The following is an 18,820-nucleotide window of genomic DNA, read 5'->3' on the forward strand; positions in this document are numbered from 1 at the left end:
ACACTTCCATCTGAACATGAGGAAAAACTTCTTCACTGTGAGGGTGAGAGAGCACTGGAACAGGTTGCCCAGAGAGGTTGTGGAGTCTCCTTCTCTGGAGATATTCAAAACCTGCCTGGACGTGATCCTGTGCAACGTGCTCTAGGTGACCCTGCTTGAGCAGGGGGGTTGGACTAGATGATCTCCAGAGGTCCCTTCCAACCTCAGCGATTCTGTGATATGTCATTAAGTGATATCTTTAGATGATAGAGCTGTGAATTAGGCGCCTACTGCACTTACAGCTAGGAGGTAGAACAAATAGCAAAGGGTTGTAGTCATACCATATAAATCTGTTAAGTAAATGGTGGGAGAAGAGAGAAAAATTCATATTCATTTACACTATGGAGGAGTGTATCTCTTACAAATTAGATAACTCCTTTTAACCCTTGAGTTAGGAACTCTAAAAGATTGAAATTCATAACCCCAAATCTGGATTTAAACATTGCAAATGATCCTTTTGAGAACGGACAAAYGTTTCATATTTCTCTTTTGCACAGCCACGTGGCTGACCTTTATGTGTAGGCGAGCAGCTAGAGCACTCACCCAGTGCTCCAAAGTTCTGACTTCACTTGCTCAAGAACCCGAGAGGACTCGAACTCTCACCTACTCCTCCAGTGGAACATCTCAGGTGGGTAAAAGCAGCTGCACCATTGTGCTGAATGCAGACGTAAAACGAACAATCGAAAGGGAGAGTGATGGAACGAATATGACTTTTGTAGACTAGGAGATGAGAAATGAAAGTTTGTATACCATGCAGCCTGAGAAGTATGTTTTATCTACTTCTGCTTTCTGACTAGGTGCTATAAATAACTATTACATACCTACAGGCAGACTTTGAGGTTGTGCCTGTTTAATTTTTTAGTACAGATATGATTAGTAGGGACAGTTGGAAGTTTGTGAAGCTCCCTGGATTGGATGGATCCATGGAAAAACCATGGATTTGAGCTTCTAAGTTCCACTTAAACTGTATGTTAGGTGCCTCAGCATTTGTGTTGATTTAAGCCTTCATCACTTGAATTTCAGGTTATCTGTCTGTTTATGTATGTACGAAAGTGAAAACCTCCTCTGGCGAAAGCACTAGTATTAGGAACAATGACGTTGAGGGCAGGAACAGGCGTAGAAATAACATGAGGTAGCTAGCAGGCATCCCCTGATAGGAAGGGAAATAAACTAATAGCCATTATTGCTGGAGCACACATATCTAATCTCCTTCATAACAGACTTCACAACCAATTCTTTCTCTTGTAGTGAGGAAGTCCTAGGATCCTAGGAAGTCTCAAAATATTTGCCACCTTTGGAGTGATACTGGACATATGTAGAAAATTGGCAACAGGTACATTTTTGGTTAAGAAAGATTCTGAGATCCACTTCAGAAGAAAAATATCCCCACACAGAGCTGATTACAAAGAGGCACTGATAACAGAGATGAAATATGCAAAAGAAAGGGATGTGTAGGGCAAAAAAAAAAAGGAGTTTAATATAAAGTACTGTAAACCGCTAGAGAGTGAGTTACTGATCGTGTTTGGCTGATGCAGATATATGGTTTAGGTTGAGGCAGCATTTTATGTGTTACCTGTGGGTGAAGAAACCACATCTTATGGCCTAGAGGTATTATTTGCTTTATTTCACAATCATCCAAAATCAGTTAAAGTTTTCTTGTTCCGTTTTTTAGTATGAACCACATTTGTACTCACTGTTTTTGCAAGTCAGGGCACTTAGTAGGAGCAGCAGCAAATTCTTTCAATTCATTTATCAAAGCATTTGCAGCACCCATTATAAAGCAACAATAGATGTTAACAAAAGGAAGTTAATCTGTATTCTATAAATAAAAAGCTAGAGAACATCAAAGCTACTTGCAAAACCTTGTGTTTCTTTTAAGGTTCATTCAATTTCCCTTCTTTGCATCCATATGATGAAAGCATATTTAAGGAGACCAACTAAAACATTCTACATTGTGAAAAGAAACAAAACAGCATACATAAAGAGAAGTAAGAAAAGTGCAGCTGAGTGAGAAAGATGTCAGAAAAGAGCTTAGCTGTTAGTAGCTGTCATATGGTGCTGAGGCAAAGCCCTGAAGAACAGACTTTAGTTGCCTACTGCCCTGCTCAGCATCCAAGGTCAGCACCCTGAGTAGCTCCAGCAGCATTGCCAGGAGGAATCACAGCAGCACACTCTTGCCCTCCAGCTTCCATTGCTCCAGTCCTTGCCCTAAGTGTAGGCAGATCTTTTTGAACTAGCTGATGCTGTCAGCATGGTTCCTCCCACTGCACCCAAAAGATGAGCTGTTGGCCATGCAGGGGCCTCTCTGCTTTCTTTGTGAAGTTTTGTGACCCCACTGCAGTGTGGTTTTGCTGTTTTGAAAGTTTGTTCTGATAGGACTGGTTAATAGAAGTGATGGCTGCTCCTGTGCATGTCTTTAGGAGTAGCACCAATGTTGTGACACTAAAGCTACAACCAAGGTTCAGCTGGACCGCACAGAAAAAGTCACTGGCTGAAAATCTTAAAATCTAAATAAACAAGACAAAACATGGAAGGGAAGGAAAAAAAAAAGGTAAAGTGAGTTTCTCAAGACAAATCAAAAGGTCAATGGCAGAGTTTGAATACGGAGTCTAGCAAAAGAGGCTCCTCTGTCAAGATGATCCATTACACATGAAGGTTGCAGGCCAGAGGTAGCAGTCCCAGCAGCTGTTGTGATACATCTCACCAGAACCTCGCTGCAGAGAGCCAGCATCGGGCAATGGCAAAAGCCGTCAAAGTTTTGCTCCCTACAACTGAGTCCATAAAACCTGAGATAGGTATCTTTCCAGGGCTAGATTGCCCATGTGATTTTTTAAAGAGCTTTTCATTATAAAGCTTGTTGTGTATGTACAACCAAAGACTAATGTTAATGCTACTGCATCTCAATTTCCTTTACAGATTTTTAGGGGGTAGAACAGATGGTTGGTTTTCCTGGTTGGAGAAGCTACTGATACAACTAGTGGTAAAATCCAGCACTGATGACAGTCAGAGAGCTTAATCTTTGCTTACATCATAGATGAATTCAGCCTGTTATTTGAAAGTAAGTTGTGATTTGAAAGTAAGTGTATGATTTGTGTTTTCTCAGGGCAATTCTTGCAGCTGGGTAAAACAGATACCATACAGTTATTTTACTCTGTGCTAAAAAAAAAAGAGTTTTCTTCAAAAAATTACTCTGTGTTTTAATACATAATTCTTAGTCATTCTTTACTGCTATTAAACTGAAGAATTATGACCATTTCTCAAGCTATTTGAATAATATTTTCCATTCCTCTTATTTTTCAAATCGTTACTCAGGTAAATACAACCATCCTAAGTGTACACTGCAGTCATGAGATGGAACTTAAAACAAGGAAATACTGTATAACTCAAGCATGGTTTCTGTATTTGTGTATTTGCAAAAAACAGCTATTAAGCACTGGGACATGTAAGAAATATAAAATCTGGCACTGAAGAAAAAAAAAACCTGAAAGACTGTGACATGCCGTGGCAGTGAAACTGCATTTCAGGCAYTGGGGGCATTTCTTTTTTATAATGTCTTTGCTGGTGTTCTGTGATGGCAACACCTGCCTTTCCCACAATAAATTATATGAAATTTAATGAATACTTTTCTCCTGAACAGTAGATCATTCCATGAATCTAGGAATTGTCTTCAGTGGCAGAAAAGAATATTCCTATGAAAAATAGTTTCTGGATCTTGTCTGAACTTGCTGCATCTTTGATTACACCATTTCCCCTGTAGAGAAGCTGTACGTTGTTATTGGCTGACACGCTCTGTAAATGTTGGCCAGCYACCGCGTGCTGAGCTTTCCCTTAGCCCTCCCACTGGCATATTCAAACAGCAGTATGGGCATTTCCCCCCATTTCTGCTCACCGCATATGCTTTTGTGTGCAGGCAAGCAATAAATGCCCTTTCCTGTGTTCTCAGGGCAGCCCAKGGCTACAGCTTTCCTTCAGCTCCAAAGCCCACATGCACGTGAGGGAGCTGGACCGGAGCCTGCAAATTTGGGAAGTGGAGAGAGGCTGCGGCAGGGTCCTGGGGAGGGCGAGCGTTGCCRGGCCCTCTCAGGGGAACAGAGAGCTCAGAGCTTGCTCTGTCACGCGATCCTTCTGCTTTGAACATCTCTGTGTGCCACGTCAAACTCATCAGGTTTTGGAGCCACTAAACAAACCACTTTTAGCCTGAAGAAGCATTAGCCAGGTGGTCCCACTCACAGCCGCCCTGGAGCTCATTTGGACCATTTAGTGGTTCCCCTTTCCCTATCAGTGGAGCTTTGAATTTGGGGCCAGGCTTCCCTCCCTGGGACAGCCCACAGGCAGCACCTGGGGCCCTTGTTAGCCTGACGAGGCACATGGGCCCTGAGGGGCAGGGCAGGAGGTAGTCTGAGGTTGAGGAGGAGGCAACTACTTTTTCAGTCCCCAGGAAGGTGCTGAGGCTCTTGTGGGCATGTCTGGCTTGTGAAGTAGGAGATGGCTGTGGAAGGTGGGTGGGAGACACTGAATGTGCATGAAGGTGTGTGTCAGGGAGCCAGGCAGCTGGTGGCCCTGGGCTGGTGCAGCTGAGGGTGGCTGGGAGTGGGGCGTGTTGCCCCCATGGCCATGGGGCCTGCCCTGGGGAAGGCCTTGCTTGTTTGCTGGAGTTTGGCTTTTAGGGAGCTGCACCAAGTATGCAGCGCAGAGATAAAATGGCTTGTTATGTTGTATGCACAAGTACCTCCTTTGCTGAGTTGGCAGTAATTCCTGAAACCTTATTTGCCTAACTTAGGGGGAGAGGAAAAAGGTGAATAGGGAGAGAGCAGACATATAGACAGCATACCTATCTCCGTAGAATGGCAGCTTCTGTTAGTCACATACTGTTGCTTCAGCTTGGGGCCCGCAGCCTTGTGGGGGGCCAGGTGCTACTTCTAAAGGATGTATATGAGGAAATATGAAAAATCAAATGAATATACTTCATTCAAAGATATACATATACTAATCTTTTTGTAAAACAGCCATATCTTCTGGGGGAAACCCTTCTGGTCTGTAAATCAAAAAAAAAAAAAAAAAAAAGGCTGGAACTGGCAGATAGACAACCATTGCTATTATCTGAACTCTGTTATTTTCACTTCCTCCCTGGTTGTAGTTTGCAGAAAGTTTGAAAAAGTTGCCTCTTATACTTCCTTGCTATAACACTGCATTAACTTTTGGATAGAAATAAATCAAGTGCTAATGCTGCTTTGGTGGAAATACAATATCTCGCTTGCTGGTAGTTTAAAAAAAATACTTCCCTCTCAGTTTGCCTCAGAAACTCTTGACTCTTGCTTCATATACTGCTGGTTGTCAAAGACAAGAGATACTGTATAAAATATCTTCATAATAAAGTGATCTGGAAAAGTCTTGTGGTCGTATTCAGGATACTGTAGGCTCTCATTCACATCATTAGTTAGCATATTATAGCTTTTTGGTTTTGACTCTATACCAAATTTGTTTAGCAACATCCAATGTTTTAAAAGCTTCATTAGAATAGAAAACAGATAATGCATAAACTGCCTTCTTGTGCCCTTGCAAAAATGTTTCAAAAGTGAAATAAAGCTTTTTGAAACCTCCCTGCACTGAACATCGCAAGGTGATGTCTCTTAGCTGCTCCTGCCAGACTTCTGCACAGCTGGATCATGTGGTGGATTAAATCTGTCCTGTAATGAGGCACAGTTACATGCTTGGTCTCTGCTACATGATGGCAATTGTCCAGTAGTGACTTTGGCCTTCATGATTTTTCCAGAACTTTGTTTAAAAAAAAAAGTCTGGTTTAAAAAACAAACAAATAACCACCTCTCTACCCTAATGCCAGTGTATTAGTTGGTCATCTAGGTATAGAAACCTTTTCTTCAGTGCTTTTGGTGTGCTCAGACTACAGCTTTTTAAGATTGTGTCATCAATATAGATCTTACAGCTGTTTCTGAGAATTCCAGAGAGAAGGAATATTGGAAAAAAATGTAAGGACATAATGTAAGGTCCTGTGTTCATGTCTTTTTTCCCTCCAGCAAAGCCATTACCTCCCCTTTGTTTAATGTGCCCTTATCCGGATATTATGGAACTATAATTTTTCAGCCATTAATGTTTCTCCCTACATTATTTGTGTATAACTTTGCATGGAAATTGTTTCTTCCTCTTTGTCCTTAAATATACTGGCAGCAGCTGGGGGATTAAGCTCTGTGAAGTGATTAGTTGGAAGGGGCTTATGTCTACATAACAGCCTCCTTTGACTGACTTGTGAAACTAACTTTTATACAAAATGCAAACAAAAAATTTACATTGAAATGCCTGTGAACAAAAATACATTAAACATTCACCTGCCTCTGGTCTGAAATGTGCTCTGCCTGGTCCCATCATCTGGGCATCTTGAAGGATATTGCAGCTCTCTTCAGGTCTGTATGTCTGGGCTTCCTTCAGATGAGTTGCATAAGCCTTGGCCTAGTTCTTGTGCAAAAAGCTCTCCTCGTCCTGGTGTAAGCATAACTATGCAAAATGTAGGCTCTACTTGTTCCATCAAAACTTTCATATTGACTGCAATTGCTAAGTCTGTAACTTCTAATACTTCAATAGTATGTTCTATTGTAATATCCAACTAATCAATCGCTCTGTTCAAAATAACTTATGCCTCTTTTTATGCCTCAGTTATATTAATTCAATGGTACTGGAGGAATATGGAGAAATATCAGATCCTCATGTGGTCAGAGCCRAAAGGTGGAGGGCCAAAATGGCCGGGGATCTCTCACCTGTGAGTATGGTWGAGACTTCTGTGTACAAGCTTAAGTAGAAAGAGTTGTCTATGAAATCTCTGTGGGAGGAAGCCTATTAGCAAGGAGCTGGGTTTGCAAAAGGCTTTCTTTAGAAGATGACTTGGAAACTGGCTGTGATGTCTGCTGGAACCAGCTGTTAACCCCTTAAAAATATTCTGGATTTGGTATGGTGGGGGATTTTTTTGGGGGGGCGGGTGTCTTTTTTTATGTATTTCAGCCTTATCTGGGTGAATGTGAATAACTGTATGATATTCTACCATGTGTTATCTTAAACATGGGTAAAAGGAGATAAATTTTGTGGGAGGGGAAGAGAACTGATAAGATGCATTACACAATAAATCACTTTCAGATATTGCAGAAAGTTTGCAGGCTAAGTAGTGCATTTTAAATTAAAATGTTTCCTTAGGTTTGACTTTTTGTTGGTGAAAGCTCTGCCATACCTATCTAGCAGGAGGCAGGAAAAACCATGCTARATCACTTGCTTTAATATAACTTAGGAAAAATCTCTTAAAGGGAAATTTCTGTTGTGTATAGGGTCCTTTGCTTTGGTACTAAACGAAATGTGTTCTGTTTACTCAGATCCTGTTCATGTGATTCACTGACTCTAGCCACTTCAACACGCTTCTTCATGCCACCATTGACTTGAAATGTCTTCAGGAGAAAAGAAGAACATGTTCATATGCTGCATTAGACAATTCTTATTATCAAAATGCTGTGTTCAGTCAAAAATAACCTTTTCTTATATTTATTATGAAGCTAGCTTTACAACTGATTGAACGGAAATTTTTGTGCTGGGACAGGCGATCATGTTGTGCCATAGAGAATGATGATCTTCTGTTTGCTCTCTACAATCCTATTACAGACAGTTGGCTGCTTGATTCAAGATTTTGGTGGGGGGGGGAAGTCTTAATAATTTATTTATTTAGTCTCGATCTTCCTGGTATTTCAGTCTTTGCTGTATGTGATTGAGTCATCTACACAAAGCCTTTTCTCTGCTTAAGTTCTGGGCATAAAAAGGGTGTATCAGGGGACTTTTACCTGAAAATCCCTTAAGATTATGAAGGAACTTTATTGCATGGGGTACTGCATCAGTATTCTCTTTGACTGTTGATGATTTCTGTTTGAATTCTTTAAGCTATTTTAAAGAAAATAAACTTATTCTTTTGAGGTTTGATTCTTATCTCCATTCTAGTCCTGTTACTTAGGACTGTTGTTTTCCAGTAATGATAACTATTTTAATTTTAAATAAACTTCTGACTCCTTTCTGAGCCTTTCCCGTCCTGTTAAATATTGCTGGGAGCACAAATGAGGATCTAAGTATGCTGGCAACTGAGAGAGGGAGAAAGAAATTACAGGAGTTAGGTGCCACTTAATAGAGGAACACTTTCTGCTGTTGTCTTTTATGTTTCTCTTGTCTGCTCCGTAGTACACTTTTTTCAAAGCATAATTTTTATGCTGGCCAAGATTGAGGGTTTTTTGACCTTTTTTTTTTTTTTCCTTCTCCTTTTGAATGATCATGCAAGTAAGGAGTAGTTATTTCAGAATATTAGCATATGCTACAGATCATGTAATAGCTGGTATCTTCCTGCATCATTTGAAAGTATTTAAGCATCTGGAGTTTTCGTGTGGCTCAATTTCACCTTTATGTGTGAAAGTGGAAATAATACTTTCGTTGAAGATTTTTAGCTTTGTTTTTTAAACTGTAGTTTTTTGATATTCAGTCATTGCAAGTCATTCTTCTGGACACACATATTGTTCTGTATGTTACAGCCATGCTATGTGAATTAGGTTCCTTTACCTGTTGTGAAGCAAAGTGGCTGCTATATTTTATCCATATTTTCTTCTGTGTTGGATAACTTACAGCAGTGCCAAGCAGGACAGAGCTGCCTCCTTGTTTTATCCTGAGGGTAGGGTACATCTTGCTTSACTTAAAATACTCACAGGGTAGGCRTCTGCATGTGCACTGGTGGTCTAGACCCCCTTTTTGCAGTCAGTAACAAGAAATAGGCCTTTTTAGGATGTGATCCATATCGTCCTGTGGTTGGTGCTTAAAATACATGCGTTTGTTTCTCTCCACTGGCAATAAAAGTAGTCTAGATGTCTGTGTTTCATAGACATTTAAAGTTATGTGACATTTCTACCAAGTATGTCAAACCATTCCCTTAACTGTGGAAAGTGCACAGAGACAAAGAGCTTGAGAGCTTTACTTACAGGGTGTTCAAGCTGATTGTTGTGTCAACTTTAAAAAAATTGTTTTGGCAGAAAAAAAAAATCTCTGTTTTGGGAAAACTAGAACTTGCTTTTATATGGGTGATAAGACTTAAGCCATAAGGCACAGCTACTACTTAATATCTAGGAATGTTAGAAATAATGGAGAGATGGATTTGTGGGCAGGGGATGGGTGAAGATGGTCAGAGTTGCAGGATAAAGCAATTTATCAAGTGTTTTTACTGCACGACAAATGCAATTTATTCTGTAGCTGTTTATCACATAGCATTTGTTGTTGTGATTCATCATAAGTGGTGCCTCTATCTTGTCACTGCAGGTGGTACAAAGTAGACAGTGACTTTTCTTCTGTCCCTGTGCAAGGGACTGGCAGAGGCTCATAATTCTCCTTGCTGCTTCTCCTAAGGTTTTATGGAGGCTCTTATTTGTGTCATGCTTTACCTAAGTTTTTGTGGATTACCGCTGTCTGCAATATTTTAAAGAAGTACAGTAACTACAATAAGCTTGGAAAAAGCTTGTTCGTTATGTCCTAATTATTTGATGACTTGACAAAAGAATGCACCTTTCTGCTAATGTTAATGCTGCTACTGCTATCCAAGCTTCTCTGAATTATAAAAGGAAGGTTTCTATGTTTTAGTGTGGGAAAATGTCAGGTGAAAGAAATTTTTTATGTCCTATGTTCTAGAAGACAGAGGAAAATCTTATTAACAATAGAAGAATTCTGATGTGTATGTATCCATCAGACAAACAGCTATATATAGGCTTATAGCTTAAAAAAAAAAAAAATTGTATCATAATATCTCCACTGGTAAATGTTTTAAATCATTTAAGAGATGAATGTACCACAAAATACGAACTATCCATACATTTTCCTAGATAAAGGTATCCATACATAGCTATGAAAATAGCTTGGAATTCAGGCTGTGCATCTTAATATTTTTACATAAGGAAATTGATATCAGTGCAGTATAATTAGCCTCAGTTTCCTAAAATAGTAAGAGAACTCTTTTGTCTGGTAGTCTGATGTGTTTAGTGATGTTTATGACAGGGCCTTTTTAACCGCGATTCACAAAAATGGAAAATGAGCAGATTACCTTTCACATAAAACATTGAAATTACCTGATGGTATCATTAAGGGTACTAATGAAGTCCCAGAACCTCATTTAGGAAAGTTTTGACTGAGATGTGAAGAATATTGAAAGCATTTCTTAATTTCTGATTTGTTTCACTCTGAAAACAATTAATGATGTGCAAACTGAAATTGTGCCCTGAACTGGTGGTAAGCGGGAGGGAACTAACTTTATACCCAGCACTACTGTACTTCAGTCATGCCTTAAAAAGAAAACTATCAAAGAAAAGGTTTCATCAAAGTAAGATGACATGTGATTCCAGTGTACAAGAAGGAGCAATTAGTGTTTGTGGGCAGTGAGAACTAAGCGAGAACTACAGGGTGCAATACTTATTAGTGGTGTTTGTTACCTCCTACAGYATAATTTGAGAAATCTAGGGTGGTTCTCAACTTGAACATCAGTACATGGATACGGAAGTTATATAGTCCTGAATCACTGCAAGTATTTCTAGCATCAGTGATGTGTGTGAAGGAAGAGCAGGGTCTGGTAGTAGTGTAATGTAACTATGGGGAAAAGTACAGCAGTGAAAAGATAGTTGGCTTCTTTTATCAGATGCAAAGACTAAAGGAGAGTAAGAATGGAAAAATACTTCCATTTGCTTCTAACATATTCAGCTACATAATTCTGTCAATGTGTAAGACAAGACAGGTATTTAGGTAAATTTCTGAGTTTATGCAGATGAAAATTTAATGAAGCAGAAAGTGGGGACTCCAAGCTAAATAAAAGCTCTTCTTTGCATTCATGGTTAACAGATTGGAACAAATGGAAGATAAAAGTAGCCCTGGAATTTAGTAACCCACTGATAAGATGCTTCAATTCAGTAGCACAAGGAAGGGAAAAATATTCATTAGGTTCTGAAACTAATATGCATGGGTATAGTTACCAGACAAAGAAGCCTCAGTCTGCAAACTGTTAAATTTCATTAGGAGTTTCTCATAGATTTCCAATTATATGTTAGATGCTAGATTGTATTATATTATATTTTATATAATTTCCAATTATGTTAGATGTTAGATATTTTATGTAATGAATATTATGCTTTTTTAAAAAAAAAAAAGTACATCCATGTTCAGAAGGCATATTAATATGGAATTCTTCTTTTGATTCAGCAGTAGTTTTGAAATAAGGTTGTTATTGTTAAATTCCTGGCTCATGTGAGTTTGTTTGTGAGCAGAAGATGCATTCTTCACAACTGCGTTGCTTGGGTGTTACAAGTTGCCTATAGGAGGAAGTACTTTTTTTTACATGGTGGTTGCAGCAGAAGCACTGAACTCATTGTTTAATACTCTCTCTAGTGTGGAAGTGCTTTTTAAAGCTCAATTCTGATCTGCTGACACTAATTTTTTTTAATTTATACATTTTATGATTATGTAAGTGCATCTCTAGAGAGGGGTTTTAACCATCAATTATTTGGACTTTTTATTCACTTTTTGATAATTTCTTTTTTTCTTGGTTCTTTTTATGATATCATTCCCCTGAAGTAGTTACATAACTGAGCAGACTAACCTCCATTTAGTCTTTGCTGATCTTTCTCAAGCTAAAAACAGAATGATAGATGGATAGTGAAATTTCTGTCTCACAGTAAAAGTCTCAGCTAAAGTCCTAATGAAGCATTTTAAAATCTGCACTAAAACCTAGACTTTCAAATCCTCCTGGGTCTTATTTCTTAATAGTGGAGGCAGCAGGTAGCAAACTGCTAGTGAGGGAATAGATTTTTAAAGGTGGCAATCACAACACTTCACTTCTCTCTTTAAATTAGCACTTTTTAGATTGTACAGGTAGAAATAAAGTTGAAGGCTACAGGATTTGGGGGCGGGTTTTTTTTTGTTGTTTGGTTTGTAGCTAATACTGAAATAATACATCCATATTTTAAAAGACTTCCAAAGATTTTATGGAAGAGAATTACAGAATTCCTTTGAAAAAAATTAAGGAGAGATTGTTCTGCTGTAACCTAAAATATCTTATTTAGGCATGCGATTGCAAGTGACCTAAGTAAAGTGTGTTGTAGTTACAAAAAATAAATATTGTGGAATCTTTTCCTGTGGTCATCTTAATGACTCCCTGTGGCAAAAGTTTCAAGGTTGAATATCAGCTCTTCCATTCTTCAAACATTAACAAAACGTATTACTTGTTTCAGTTGAATCTGTTCTTATTTTAGTAATGCYTTAGGCTTTTACTGCTTGTTACAGACTCTTGCTTCTTATCTGTTAAAAGGAAAAAAGACCATTGTGTCAACTCACTTGAGCTGCCTAAGAAGCAGCATACCATTTTTGGTGAATCTGAGGTTCTTACTGCACTGCTTTTTTTAATATCTATATTTTTTATTTTGGAGTGAATGGTTTTTCAGAAGAAATTATGAAGAGTCCCCTCTCTTCTGTGATTGAAAAGAAAGTGTTGCAGATGAGACAGCTGATGTTTCAAAATACAGGTAATCCTAACCATCTGTAGCATCACATATAAGATATCCCCCTGGGAATGTAACAGATGTGTATCAGAGCAATAGCTTTAGAAAGAAAATAACTTGATTCCTAATTTTACAGTTCCAAATGGCCAGGAGAGCTCTGTATTTTCCCCATGGTTTCATGAYGGCCAGAATCCTCATGTTCTGGAATTAGTGGGAAAATTTTACTTCATGATGTTGATAGCTCTAATTAATACATCAAAATCTATGGTACTGCAATGCTATTTCACCTTTCAATAGGATAGTTTCAGGAGGGTTCAAGGGGGACTCATATTCCCTCATTATTTCCATGCATCTTGCTCGGTCTGCTTTTGCTCTTGGAGCAAGACATGTTCATGGGGGACTTACACCCCTGGTGGAAGCTGCAACATATGGTAATGCTGCCAGTCCTAAAACCCTGTCCCATAATTCCTCTCTTCAACTGCTGCCCTTCTGCAACCTACAGTCTTGTACTATCTGCTCTGTCCCAGGCCTGTATTGGGAAGAGGAACACTCCTGGCTGGGAGAAAAAGCCTGCCTAAGCTCTTTCCTGCCTATTGCTAGAGCAGATAGGGCATGTAGGTGGTATTGCTCAACTTGGTAAAGAGAGAAAGAGCATAAAAGCAGAGTTGCGTAGCACCACAGAGCTAGGGTGCAAGACTAGTATCAGCCTACTGTGTGGTGTTTTTTTCTTTTTTTTTTTCTTCCCTTTAATGATATGGTCTACCAATGGTATGTTGCTAGCAGGAGCTTGACAGTGCTATTCCTTAAAGATCTATGAACCTTAACAAAAACTCAAGCTAAGTAACTAATCAATGCATTTGCAATCAATCAGATTCCATATAACACTTGAATGCCTTTTAATAACATGGTTTAAAGTACAAATAACGCTGTGTTTTCCTAATAAAGTGCAGTTTCATTGTGTTGGTGATCTATAGCAGAGAAAGCATTCTGTAAATTATAAGCAAGTGTTATTACTTGTATAGATTCTTTTTCATATCTTCAGAGTATTTTATTTTATTTACAAATATAAGTTGCTTATATATTCAAAAAAAGGAAAAAATAAGCCTTTCTCCCTCCTCTATGCTTCTGTACCTAACAGAGGTTTAACAGACGAGGGTCACTTGCTTATAATGTAAGTACTACATAAAATAATAACTTACAGGAGCCAGAGGGTGTTTTATTATTATGGCATGTCTAATATTTTGTTAGAAACCATGCTTCTCAGATGTGAGACAGAAATGTTTTCCTTGGCGAGATATCAAATCTACTATATCTTTTCTAAAGTGGTAAGGGGAGATTGAATGTTCTACAATTACCAAAAACACTGATGGTGGTCTAGGTGAGGAGCAGCAGTATGACACTTTTCCTCACTTCAAATGCATCACCTGAGCAGCCTCATACCTGGAGAGTTTTCTTCCTGTGCTTTTTCTCCAGCATCCAGGCACTCGGTCCTTGTAAAGGTTTGATGATTTCACTTTGCCTTCTCTTGTATTCGGTAGAACTTTTCAGGGAAATAGAATTAAATCCCTGTGAGTTCTGGGGGAGATAACATTTGGCTGTTGAAGTGTAGAAATCTTCTGACCTAAATTTTCAGAAGTGACTAATGCTTCTGGGAATTGCGTTTTCTATGCTTGATTTGAGATTATGTAAGGAGACCTTTTTCAGAGAATGAATGCAAACAACCGGGAAATAGACAAATCTGAAGTGATCTAATCTGCTATCTGAATATTCATGCCTTAAAAATTTATGGAATACATTTCCTTCTTTCTATTAATTGTCTGACATAATTTTTTTTCAATATTGCGAAACTTACTCAATTTATTAATTGGTGCACAAAGGAAGATATGCTAACATGAGTCAAACTGTGCTTTTCTTCTATGCATAATGAATTTCCCCCTCATCTCGATCCCAATCTCTTTCTGATTCATTACATCAAAGCTACATTAAGTTTAATGGAAAACAAACATTAGGACATGGATAAAAAGGTAAACCCACAGAAGTCAGAAAAATGAAAAATGGGGGGTCTCTGTCTCTCTCCCTTTTTATCGTATGGTGTATATGCAGGATTTTGTTAGTGAGGTTTGTGGTGATAAATTTAAAACATAAGACAGCAGCTGTTGAAAAGCGTTGTCTCCTGATTTTCATGCTCCTGTATTTTCAAGAGGAGTTTGTTACTTTTTTTTTTTTGGTAAATGCAACTTTCTTCATTAAATACCATTTGACTTTGGGAAGAAAATGTGAGTGAAGGGATACTTTGTTTGGAAGAAGAATAGAGAGAGGGAGAGAGGGAGAAGGACGTAAGGGTTTTCGTTGTCTGATGGAATAAAATTCCTAGACTTTCTCTCTCWCCAGCTGAATGGCTTTGGATGGTGGTCCAGAAGATTCAAAGCAGCTTTCTTAATTGTGCTTGTCATAGCCAGTTTTTCATGCTTATGTTTAGATCTTCAAAAAGTATGTGCCAAGAAAAGCTGTATTCTATTACACAGATAAAACATCATAGTCTCACTTCTTTAAAGAAGAGGAGGTTGTGCTGATATCTTCATAACATTTCTGCATTAACTTAATGCTGTTTAAAGTGCAGAAATCTGTGCTAAGGAAAAGTGTATACCAGTTTTGAAATACAAATATCTATTTTTCTTCTAAGTAGACAATCAGTGTGCACCTTCAAAGAAGATAGCACAGTCTTCAGCAATGTAACTTAATATAACATGCACTATTTATATAGAGAAAAGATTTAGCCAGAGAAGCAATGGTATTGTTAGGTTACCTATKTATTCTTACATGTTATTGAGAATAGTCAATCCACTTTGGAGTCCAGAGAAAAAATGAAAATATRAAACATCAGAATTAAGACTTGCTTATTTAGAGAGCTAGAAATATTTGCTTGTTCCCCAAAGTCTAACTTCCAGTGGGTTACATACTCTGTAGTTCTGGAAGTGCTGCTATACTATAACTGCAGTTAAGTTGCTGTATGTGAGAACTGACAATATTAACTACATTGTAGAAGAAACTGTTGTCCTGCTGAATTACAGGCCCCCTTTTAAGATGGGTGAGATTTTGGTCAACTTTACTTGATTGAATGTTACAGCCAGAAGAACTATGTATTTTTATGGCCATCCTTTGATATTTAGGATTTCCATGTCCCTTCTTAAAAGTTAGCTTAGGCAATTAGGCTAAGTTTTCTAAATGTGTGAAATGCCTCAGTGCAATGGAGGCCCTGCAGGATTTTGGAGTTGCTTGCACTGACTGTTGCCAATTTGCAGTGCAGCTCCTGAATCCTTGTAGATGAAAGAGTCTGCTTAAAGATGCAGCTACCTAATGGTGCCAGCATATGACCTTAGGCACTCAAAGTGGCTTCAACTTGTGGCTTTTAAGCAGCCATTTCCATATCTTCAAAACTTTCACTTATTGTCTCACGTACTGAAAATTGTTTTGTACCTTACATTAAATTTAATGGTTGATGATGGTGGAGATGAAAATCTAGATGAAATGAGGAGTACCRATTCCCCCTGATCTGAATTGGGAAACTTTCCCTGCCAAGGAGAAGAGAAGGGAGGYTACAGTAGATGACATTATTGCAAATTAAATTTACTTTAATAAGCTTTTAAATTTGAACAGTAAATGGAAGAAGTCAGCTGCAAAATAGGTAGCCACAACAGTAGCTGTGAGGGTTTATCCTATAAGAGAGTTTCTTGCTCTTGGACACCGTATGCAATGCAGCAGCTAAAGATGCAACCTCAGTGCAAAATGTTCTCTCACCACTTTTATTCTAGATACATTTTGTGAAGAGTTCAAGAAAAGCTTCCCTCCTTGCGCATCATGTATTCCTTCTCTGTGGTAAATTCCACAGCAATGGTCTCAAAGATGAGATTCCACTGTAGACATATGGGGTGGGGGGTGGTTTTTTTTTTTGATTTCTTCAATAATTCAGCTTCTCCTAGGACTTAGTAGCCCTCAGCATTAGTAGTTCTCTCTTGGAGCCAGTGCAATTATTATTTATTCTTCCTTAAATTGGCATGAGAATGGCACATGGCAAGTAACCTCTTGTGCAATTACTCTTGAGTATCCAGGCAGCTTCTGCAACAAAGGAGTAGTTTCAGGGACTAAAACCAGCAACATCAGCATAAATTGTATGTGCTGTTTTAGTCCTTCCATGCTGTTGTGTGAAAGCAGCCTTCTTAGAGCCTCTCCTTGGGTTGCTGAACATCAAGCAGGAGCTGTAGGCAGGTTTGTTCAATCGCTTTATTTGGTCATTGGAAAGATGGGTTCATTTCAAATCAATGCCTGGATGCTTCCATTTCCCATGTTTGATTCTTGAAGATGGGTTCAGGTGTGTATTGTTTGCTTCTTATGTTAAATACCAAATTTCTGGTCTGTCAGCTTCCCAGCCAGTAAGCTTCCACTGTAGCTAGTGCTATCTAAAATACTATTGCAAATATGGTCTGTGGTGGAAGAATGTATACAGGATACAACTGAGTGTGAATGTGAGCTCAGCTGAACTTCAGTACTGTTACTAATGTAGTCTTTGAAACTGAGAGTAACCATGCATGTGAAATCTAAGCAAGAGCTTGATGGGAGTCTGGGGAAGAAAAGAATAAATCCCAGAGTGAGAGTTCCTTGTACAGACCTTGCCCCTGGTAGAACACTTCAGTGGGAGAGTTTCCTTGATCAGATGCCCGAGCATCTGACCTTGATCCTGTTCAGGCTGCTTGAAGGCCARTTTGCAGATTCTTCAGGCTGATCGTGGACAGGGTGTGTTTTGGCTGACTGTATGGACTGACTACTGGAAGTCGCTCTGCCATCTCAGCTGACTGATGTTTGAAGCGGGGAGGCTCCTCAGGACAGGAGCGGTGGAAAAGTGAAACTCTGAACAGGCATGGTGGCAGTGAGGGCTCCACGAAGCCATCGAGAGACTTCTGTTCTGCGACTTTCATGAAATTCTTGCTGGGAAGCAAGTGAAATTCTTTTCTACTAGTGGATCTACTAGTAGCTGATTCTGATGGCCTAACTGGTTTCTTTGCTCATGATGATCGGGGAATGTAGGATTTAGTTTAGTTCATTTAGCTTTTTGTTCAAAAAAACTGTGTGCAGATGCTATTAGAAATGTTCTAAAGTACTTCATTAAGCTACCTTTAGCAGTAAGAAGATACTGATAACTTGTTGCAAGTCTTCCAATAAATCCCCTGTAAAAGCTCTGGTTAAAAGCACCCTTTCAGTTAAACCCTTATTTTCATGTGATGCTGAACTGTTTGTAGCTTCTGTGAACCCACTTTATGTCCGTAGAGCCAATAGAAAAKAATAAAATATAAGGGATGATAGACAGTTGCATATTAAAAAAAAAAAAAAATCTGTTTGTAGAGGAAAAGTATTCAAAACCATTTGAGCTGATAATAAAACTCCCCTCACACCATGTAGGTGTTTACATCTTTGGCTTATAAGTTATATATAAAAGGTTTGTATAAAAATATTATTCCTAATTATCAAAATGTCATCATAAAGATTGAGTGCAGTTTCAACAATATGCTATATCATACAATGGATTTATTATAGAATATGAATTATTATAGAATAAATATATTATTTCACACACGCACTTCACTTGAAAAATATTTTGGAGCTGTCTTTCTTTCATGTATTTCTTTCCTCTCTCATTCATAAATGCCTGTGTTTTAATAGGTGCATTAAGCACATGTGTGCTACTGTGGATAATTTGAATTTCCTTTTGACTCTCTTTGTTTAGCATGCTTTGATTTGTAATTTTCTCCTCTATAATGTGAGCCATGGGAAGGGCAGTTGAAGCTGAAGCACTCTCCCTTATTACAGGCGTTTATCCTGTGGAAACAGCTGTGTCATGGTGTATGTGCATGTGTGTATGTATACTAGCTCTCAAAGAAAATCGCCATTCAGAATAATTATAACTAGCAACAAAACAGGAACAATGCCAAAATACTAACTTATTTTTAATTCACATCAATCCCACCTATCTATGTTGTGGTCAGAAAATGAGTTGTTTTATAGAATGTGTGCTTCTGTAGTTCAGTATCTTCATTTAGAGGTCCAGCAGCAATAGACATCAAAATGCAACCATAAGAGCTGATTTTATGCATTTTTCTTTCCCCTGAAAGGAAGTGTCCTTATTAAAGCACTCAAATTAGGCATTATTTCTTTGTTATCCCTTAGAATTTCAA

The sequence above is a fragment of the Apteryx rowi genome, unplaced genomic scaffold (assembly GCF_003343035.1).
Source record: "Apteryx rowi isolate R43461 unplaced genomic scaffold, aptRow1 scaffold_118, whole genome shotgun sequence".
In the NCBI taxonomy this organism is placed as follows: Eukaryota; Metazoa; Chordata; class Aves; order Apterygiformes; family Apterygidae; genus Apteryx; species Apteryx rowi.